This window comes from Budorcas taxicolor, chromosome 8 (genome assembly GCF_023091745.1).
Source record: "Budorcas taxicolor isolate Tak-1 chromosome 8, Takin1.1, whole genome shotgun sequence".
In the NCBI taxonomy this organism is placed as follows: domain Eukaryota; kingdom Metazoa; phylum Chordata; class Mammalia; order Artiodactyla; family Bovidae; genus Budorcas; species Budorcas taxicolor.
The window spans coordinates 55,612,928-55,622,836 of NC_068917.1; positions in this window are offsets into that span (position 1 = coordinate 55,612,928).

Below are 9,909 nucleotides of genomic sequence, written 5' to 3' on the forward strand. Positions count from 1 at the left end.
TGCCCAAGCAATTCATATTAGGGTAACACTGGCTCCTGTAACAAAGATAAACAAGAATGGGTAGTAACTTAAACACAGTAAAATTTCACTTCTCATTCATTTACAGTCCAGGATGGGGTTTCTGGTTGTCAGGGGAAGGTGTTGCTCTCTGCAGACTTGTGGGACTTCATCAAATGTTGGCTTTTTCATTTTCAAAATGTTATGTCTCAAACTACACTGTTGAGATGGTGTATTGCAGTCTCAGGGAGCACCAGTGGCACACACAGCCACTCACATTCTACTTGCTAGAACTCAGTTACAGAACATATCTAACTGCAGGGGTGCAGGGAAATATCCAGCTGTGTGCTCAGGAAGCAAAGAAAACTTATTCTTCTGGACAGCTAGTGGATTCTGCAACACCAACCCCTGAGAAAGATATTAATATTTTTTATTTAAATTATTTATTAATATTTTATTTAAAAGATATTAATACCGGAATTCAAAAGCATAAGTTCTTCAGCACTCAGCCTTCTTTATAGTCCAATTCTCACATCCATACATAACTACCGGAAAACTATAGCTTTGACTATACAGACCTATGTCAGCAAAGTGACGTCTCTGCGTTTTAATACGCTGTCTAGTTTTGTCATAGCTTTCCTTCCAGGGAGCAAGTCTTTTCATCTGATAGCTTCAGTCACCGTCTGCTGTGATTTTGGAGCCCAAGAAAAGAAAATCTGTCACTGCTTCCACTTTTTCCCCTTCTATTTGCCATGAAGTTATGGGACAATGCCATAGTCTTAGTTTCTTTAATGTTGAGTTTTAAGCCAGCTTTTTCACTCTCCTCTGTCACCCTCATCAAGAGGCTCTTTAGTTCTTCTTCACTTTGGCCATTAGAGTGGTATCAGCTGCATGTCTGAGGTTATTGATATTTTTCCCAGCAATTTTGATTCCAGCTTGTGCTTTATCCAGCCCAGAATTTTGCATGATGTACTCTGCGTATAAGTTAAATAAGCAGGGTGACAGTGTACAGCCTTGTCATATTCCTTCCCCAATTTTGAACCAGCCAGTTGTTTCATGTCTGCTTCTTACTGTTGCTTTTTGACCTGCGTACAGATTTCTCAGGAGGTAGGGGTCACTAAGAGTCGGACACAACTGAGCAACTTCACTTTCAATTTTCGCTTTCATGCATTGGAGGAGGAAATGGCAACCCACTCCAGTGTTCTTGCCTGGAGAATCCCATGGACGGAGGAGCCTGGTGGGCTGCCGTCCATGGGGTCGCTAAGAGTCGGACACAACTGAGCAACTTCACTTTCAATTTTCACTTTCATGTGTTGGAGGAGGAAATGGCAACCCACTCCAGTGTACTTGCCTGGAGAATCCCAGGGACGGAGGAGCCTGGTGGGCTGCTGTCAGTGGGGTCACACAGAGTCGGACACGACTGAAATGACTTAGCAGCAGCAGCAGCAGCAGCAGGTAAGGTGAGTATCTCTTTAATATCAGCCAATAATAATTGTAATGATGATGATTTAAAAATCAAAAAGTACTTATAATTTGATGTTATTTACCAAATACATGAAATGTGCAATATACCAAACTGTTTTACATTTGTTATCTTTACTCCTCTTGTAAATCCTAAGATAAGGGAGAATATTAACCCTATTTGATACAGAAGGAAACGGGCTTTATAGCAGTTTAGAAAAAAACACAGAATCAGATTGAGTGGCAGGGGCCAGGTCTAGAACTTGGTCAGTCAGCTTCAAAGGCTGTGCGTAATCTCTGTTCTGTGTTCTACATTCAGAAAACAATTGTATGCTAGGGTTACAGCTGTGGGAAGATGGCGCATAAAAAGATTCAAAGGAGCATATGAAGTGCATACTAGTCATTGTGTCTGTGGTGTAGTTTGTATTTTTCTCTATTTTCTAAAACTATGCTGGCAGAAACTTTTTCCTACTTCAAATGACCTTTTCATTGGGATGCCATTTTTCGTTGAATTAAAGGAGAAGATTAATTTTACCAATTAAAATGTGGAATTTATAAAAACCATTAAGTCAAATCACCTTCTTGGTAATATTGGGAGGGGGAATGTGACCTTTTCTTTTTCCTGGAACTTGCTTTTGTATAGTCTCTCTGGGGCTTGTCTGTGGCTAGGGAATAAGAAAAGCTTCTGGATTGCTTTGTTTGGAATGGGCGTAGCTTTACCTTGTTCCACCTGAGTGGGTAACTTACTGGAAAGGGCGTTCTGTTTGCTGGGAAAGGCATCCACGTGGGAATCTTACAGCTTAACATTTTCCTGTCATCATGGTGTTGCATCTCTGGATGTTATATAGTCTTTCCTTTCTTCTGTTGCTGTTGTTCTTATTAACACTGACAACTAATTTTGGTTTAAAATGCATTTTATTTTAAACAATCGCAAACTCACAGAAACTGCAAGAACTATACAAAGAATTTTTTTTCCCTTGAACCATAAGATGCTAAGTTGACTATGTGGCACAGTATCCTTCTCCTTCCCCATTGTGTCAGTAGGTATTTCTTAACAACAAAGACATCCTTTTACAAAAGTGCAAATACATTCATTAAGAGCTGCAGATCAACATTGTTACATTACAACTCCAGACCCCACTGAAGTGTTTATCTTGTTGAGTACATGATAGCAAAAGAATCCACTTCAGAACCCTTTGTTGCATTTAGTTATCAGTCTCTTTCACCTTCTCAAGATCCATTTAAAAAAAATTAAAGTAGAGTTGATTTAAAATGTTGTGTTAGTTTCAGGTATACAGCAAAGTGATTCAATCTTATATATATATATATATTCTTTTATAATATATATTATTATATTCTTGTATAATATATATATTCTTGTATAGTATTTATTATATATATTCTTTTCCAGATTCTTTGCCAATAGATTTTTATAAGATATTGAATGTAGCTCCCTGTGCTATCTAGTAGGTCCTCATTGTTTTGTTGTTTATCCATTTTATATATAGTAGTGTATATGTTAATCCCAGACTCCTAATTTAACTCTCTCTCCCTCCTTTCCCCTTTGGTAATCATAAGTTTGTTTTCTATGTCTATGAGTCTGTTTGTGTTTTGAAAATAAATTCATTTGTATCACTTTTTTTAGATTCTGCCTAAAGTGATATCATATATTTGTCTTTCTCTCTCTAGCTTTCTTCACTTAGTAAGATAATCTAAGAAGGTCCATCCATATTGCTGCAAATGGCCTTATTTCATTCTTTTTTATGCTTGAGTAATATTCCATTGTGTATATGTACCACAAGTTCTTCATCCATTTGTCTGTTGATGGACATTTAGGTGCATGTATCTAGGCCCATTGTTTTATAGACATCACTCAGTCTGGGTCCTTCTGATACAAAATTTAGTTTATGCATCTTTGACAGGAATTTTTCAAGTGCTGCTTTATTCTCATTGCATCCAATCAGGAGTATACAACTTCTGTTTTCTCTGTTACCAATGATATTAATTTTGATCACTTGATTGAGGTAGTGTCTGCCTCCGTTTCCACTAGGAAGTTACTCTTTTCCTGCTGTCATTAATGTATATTTTGTTGGGAAGTTTCTGTGTAATTCTGTGTAAATATCCCATTCTTCATTAAACTTTCACTGTATCTGTCTATTTATATTGCTTAGGTCTCATGGTTTTCTATTTTATTCAAGAAGTTATCATCCATTATAATGATGATATATCTCCATGTTGAAGCTAGCATCTGTGTTCTTTTGATATGTCCCTATTAGTTCCTTGCTTTCTGGTTCAAAGTTCATCCTCTACATTCCTTTCCTCAGTCCTGCAATCAGCCATTGTCTCAGGAAGTAGAGGATGATTTCAAGAGTATAAGACCTAGACTGTGTTGGTTGCTATTAAAGGCTGTCTTAGCAGGGTATATGTGTATACCTATATAAACTTTTATGTACATATATTTCATAACTTGGTCTGAAAATGGGCTTCCTTGATGATTCAGACAGTCAAGAATCTGCCTGCAATATGGGAGACCTGGGTCAATCCCTGGGTTGAGAAGATGCCCTGGAGAAGGGAATGGCAACCCGCTCCAGTATTCTTGCCTGGAGAATTCCATGGACAGAGGAGCCTGGTGGGCTATAATTCATGGAGTCACAAGGAGTTGGACATGACTCACATACACACACATAAATATAAAAATAAATAAATAAAATATTTTATATATATATATATATATATATACACATTTTCACCTATATTTGTATGTTTATTGATTATAGGGGAACAAAAATTGCCATCTCAGAGTGTCTCTCTGCTATGTAGATTATTTGGAACTGAAAACAATCAAGGCCCAAAAGACTCAGAAAGAAACTTTGACCTTTCCATTAGTTGCCTAAAAGAAAGTAGAGAGAGAACCTGTTCCAGGAAAGAAACTAGCGCCATAGATAACTATGGTGTGAACTGTAGTGTATAACTATGGTATGACCCTCCCTCATGCAGGGAGGGTCCAACTGAAGTCTGTTAAAATTCCTCACTGTGTCTCATGGTCTCTGCAAAACCCAGAAAACATTTGTTTACCAAACACTTGCTTTTCCATCTTCATGTGCATTACCTTCCTTCCCTCTGAAATCCCGAACCCTCAACATCCTCTTTTGTCCTTAGCTGGAAATGCTATTTCAGGTGAGGGTTTCAGCCATTTTGGTGAGTTACTCAGTTCTTCTGTCTCTCTCCCATGTGTACATGTTATTAAACTTTTATGTGATTTCTCCTGTTAATGTCTCCTATGAATTTTAAAAATAATTTTATGTATTTATTTTGGCTGTGCTGGATTTTCATTGCTGCATGGGCTTCTCATCGCAGCAGCAATGCTCAAAAAGATGCCATGTAAATCTAAGGGCTTGTGGTTTATACTGGCCAAATATGCCATTATAGTACACAGTCTTTGGGACTAAATTTTATTTCATTTTTAAAATTTTATCTATTTTATTTTGGCTGTCCTGCATCTTCGTCGCTGCACGGGCTTTTCTCTAGCTGCGGTGAGCAGGGGCTGCTCTCTGGTTGCCTGGGCTTCTCGTTGTGGCAGCTTCTCTTGTGGCAGAGCATGCGCTGCAAGGTGCATGGGCCTCAGTACTTGTGGCGTATGGGCCTAGTCGTTACGACTCCCAGGCTCTGGAGCCCAGGCTCAATAGTTGTGGCACAGGGACCTAGTTGTTCTGGAGCATGTGGATCTTCCTGGACCAGGAGTCAAACTCATGTCTCCTACCTACAGATCCTTTACCACTGAGCCACCAGGGAAGCCCCATTTTTCTCTTGTTAATCTGTCCTTTAGTGCAGGAGGTTTCTCAGACAAGGACTTAAAAGAGTAAAGGAAAAATCTGCCTCCCCTCTACTTGCTGACGCTTCTCACCCTGTTTGGACTCTACGTCTATGCTAAGCCATCTTTGCAGAGCAGTGCTCTCTTCACTGTGCTGGGAATCCCATACCCAGCATGGGCGTCTCTTACACAAGGGCTCCCTTGGCTACCTAGGCCCTGATACAACCTGTGCCTCACTCTCCCAAAGGAGAGTCACTGAGTTCTAGCTAGCCACGCTGCTCTGGGCCACCACCACCTCTTCTAGAACTGGTCTTCAACCTTCTCCTCCTCACTGATTGGCTTTAGGGCTGCATTGTTCTACTGGGAAAGGGGGAAAGAAGAGGAAGAATAAGAAGAGAAACTGTCTTTCTTAGCCTGCAGTATTGTGGTGTGTGTGTGTGTGTGTGTATTTGGTGCTTCTGATGACCAAAATATCTTTCTCATATATATTTCGTCTTCATCCATGGTTCCTGGCTCACAGCTGCCTGAATCCTTTTAATTTCCCAAGCAACAAGAGTAATGGGACCATTACTTTTATATCGCTCTCTTGTTCTCAGTTCCTGAAATCTGTTATAACAAATCCCTTTCCACCACAACTGGGCTTGTGTTAACTTTTGGAAAGCACCTAAGGCTGGGGCACTAGCAGAAGAGGAATTAACTATGACTTGAGGGTTAGATCTTTCAGTCCAACCCCCTGATTTCTGAGGAGGGCAGAGGGACTGGAGATTGAATCAGTCACCTATGACCAATGATTTGATCTATGACACCTATGTAGTGAAGCCTCCATAGAAACCTGAAAGAAGTAGGTTCGGAGAGCTTCTAGGTTGCTGAACCAGATACCTCTATATGCCACTGTGCCAGACCCCAGACTCTGCAAGGACAGAGGCTCCTCTGTTTGCAACCTCACCCTTGTATCACTTTCTCTGGTTGTTGATTTGTGTCCTTTGATATCTTCTATTATAAACTTGGATCTAATAAATAAATAAGATTGATTTCCTAAGTCCTGTCAGCCTTTCTAGCAAATGAATCAGACCCAAGGAGTGGATGGTGGGACCTCCAATTGAGAACCAGTGGCTCAGAAGCACAGGTAGCAACTTGGACTTGTGATTGGCATCTGAGAGGATAGTCTTGTGGAACTGAGCCCTTATCCTGTGGTATCTCATGCTGTCTCTAGGTAGATAGTGTCAGAACTGAATTGAATTGTAGAACACCCAGCTGGTGTCTGTGAATTGCTTGGTGTTATGGGCACAATCCCCCCACACATTGGAATTAAGTTCAGAAACCTCACAGCCCTCAATCATCACTATGACAAACCCCAGGTAGACTCGTCAGATTCTATGCTTCTGATCAAGTTTATTTTGGAGACCATCTGTGGGCACAGAGTTGAAAATCTGGGTGATTATTAGCTTCAGCAGACAAGGCACCAGGCTAGATTTTAGGAGGCCTGGCCTTTAGTCCTGAGTCTGCACTTTATCAAGGGTGGGAATCCTGTTCTACCTCTAGCCCTTTGTATAAATGGGGTGATAAAGAAGCAAAATGATCGATAGGTAAGATGCCCAGTAGGAATCCTTTTTCTGCACATATGAAGTAGAAATAGTGGTGTGAATATGAATTGAGGTAAGACATTCTGAAATGTTTTGAAAACTCTAGAAACCTATGCATATATGACATTTTTTATAAGAAAAATATTTCATCAGGAAACACTAATTTAATACGAAAGTTTTAGCAGGGGAATATTCCAGTTTCTTTGATATACCCAAATATGCAGAGCTGGAAATGTGTGCTGGGGAAATAAAATATGGTACTCTGGGTAGGGGTTGGGGCAGCATGTGCTAGATCTTGCTGAAACCAGAAACTTGTAAGTTTGTGGAAGAGCTTTGAAGAACTTCCAGTTTAATTCAGTTTGCATATTTATCAGTTGTTTTTTTATAATCTTTCTAAGAGCAAGATTATTTTCTTCAATGATACTTCAGTCCCCGAGTTTACTTCCCCGTCTCTTCTGTGGAAATTTCCTGTGTACTGATACTGTTGTAGTTGCCTCTAAAACTTCCTTTTTCATTACTGTTTACCATATGTGTGGTGTGTAATTGAACTATCTTCTGTTTCAACAGAAGAAGCCAACTCAATGGGGGTCTCTGAAAATTCCTTGATCCCCAAAGCTTCCATTTATGCAAAAAGAATGAATTTAAGAATATTATGAACAGAACCCTTCTCTGGAATTTTTATAAGTGATTCTAATACATATTTAAATTACTTTTCACTTAGTTTTGAATGCTAGGATGATGAATTAATACATACAACTAAATCAGAAAAGGGCCCTGAGGCCATCAACCCATATGGATTACAAGTAAAGACTGGCTTCTAATGTTACTTTCTGTTAGAGGGGTTTGGGTTTTATTTTTTTAAGATTCTATAAAAACCCCAAGAAAAATTAAGTACTGTTCAAAAGAAGAAATGTGGGCAAATTTTAGGAAGGGCAGAGTTGAGAAATCCCCTCATTTGAGAAAGCTAAAGACAGCATAAACATTGCAAGGAAGTGGTCAGCTCTAGCAGAGAGTGGGCAGCAAGATTGAAAGGAGACGAAAACCACTGACTCATGGGCTTCCCTTTCATTTGGTGGGCTGCCAGGTGTCATTACACATTTTTTAGTTATTTCTGTAGGTATGTTGTAACTACAAGGTATTTCTTAGCTCAGCAGATAAGAGCCATGTAGGTAACTGAGCTGGAAAGTGAATGGGAGGAGGAACAGACTCTCTACAGGGTGACTCAGAGCGTCTCACTATATGGCCGCTGGTTTCAGCTGGATCGGATGACCTCTGAACATTAAGCTAATTTCATGTATATTTCTTCATTCATCCATTCATTCCTTTAGGGAGTAGATATTACATACATAGGGTCGTCAGGTGATTTAAACCAAAAATACCAGACACACAATAAAAATGTATAGACTGTTTTTTTGTTTTGTTTTGTTTTGTTTTAAAGAAAGCAACACCTAAACTTCCAATAATATTGAAAACGGATTAGTTAGAGGTTGTGGCCTGAACACATATATTTATCTTGGTTTTCTTGAAAGACTCCATTACAAATAGCAGTGAACTTTACTTCAAAGCACAGATGCATCAGAACAGAGAGTAGAAGAAACCACAGGAAGGAAGGCAAGATGGAAAGCCAGTAGATGAGTGGAAACTGATGTAGCCAACTCAAAGAAGTGAAATCCTAAGGGGACTGTGGTGGGAAGGGTGTCCTCCATTCATTTTGCACCACAGGTCCCAGAAATGCCCAGAAATCCGTGACACCAGGTCTCTCTAAAATGGGGGAAAAAACAGGTTGAAAATGTTTTTGAGAAGCTGTTAGACCCCCCAGCTCCCTTCTCAATGTCCTACAGACAAGGGTTGCTTCCCCACCCTTGCACAGGATGGAAAGTTCGTCTAAAGAGCTGAGCGGCCACAGTGGCCACTCAGCACATTGTGGTTTTCTGAGCGCTTGAAATGTGGCTCTTCTGAATCAAGGTGTGCTATACGTGTGAAATATACACCGGATTTGAAGACTTAGCACAATAAGAAAGAATGTGAAATAACCTTTTGATATTTAAAAATATATATTGATTCCACATTGAAACAATAGTGCTTTTGATATGTTGGGTTACATAAGAAAACATATGATTAAATTCATTTTCTTCTTTTTAAAGCATTTTTTTAATATGCTGAGAGAAAATTTAAGGTGATTTCCATGGTTCCCAGTATGTTTCTGTTGGACAGCATTGCTCTAGAGTGTGTGAACCAAGGGGGACTCTGGAGCAAGGGCACAGTCAAGGAGTTCCCATACTGAAAACAGGATGGCCAAGTGAAAGCTAACACGAAATAGTCAGACCCCAGTCCCTTCCCTCACTCGGATCCCAGAATGGCAGCTGGTCTGCTAACCTCAGGTTGGAGAGGGGAACACTCAGCCCATAACAGCCTAGGAGAAGACCTACAGAGCCCCAGGCAAACCCTGGCAGACCCTGCTATCTCCCAGTGTTCACTTCTGTGCATGAAGATGGGTCCCTGCAAATGCCTGCAACTCTCTTGGGTAGAATGTGCTTCTCAGCCTGCACATCTCAGCCAGAAATGCTGGAACTGATGTCCTTGCAGTTGGTGGATAAAGAGCCCAGTTGCCTGGCTCTTTCACTGGGTAGACAACTCTGAGCTGCAGGACCCATGAGGACTCAAATTTCACAGAGCATTGAGTTTGCTCACCCTGGATGGCCTTTTTCTTCTCCTGTCTCACTTCTCTGCCTTGTTGCTCAGTCCCTCAGTCTTGTCCACCTGTGACCCCATGAACTGCAGCACACCAGGCTTCCCTGCCCTTCACTGTCTCCTGGAGCTTGCTCAAACTCATGTCCATTGAGTCAGTGATGCAATCCAACCATCTCATCCTCTGTCACCCCCCTTCTCCTCCTGCCCTCAGCCTTTCCCAGCATCAGGGTCTTTTCCAATGAGTCAGCTCTTTGCATCAGGTAGCCAAAGTATTAGAGCTTCAGCTTTAGCATCAGTCCTTCCAAGGAATATTCAGGGTTTATTTCCTTTCAATTAACTGATTTGATCTCTTTGCTGTCCAAAGGA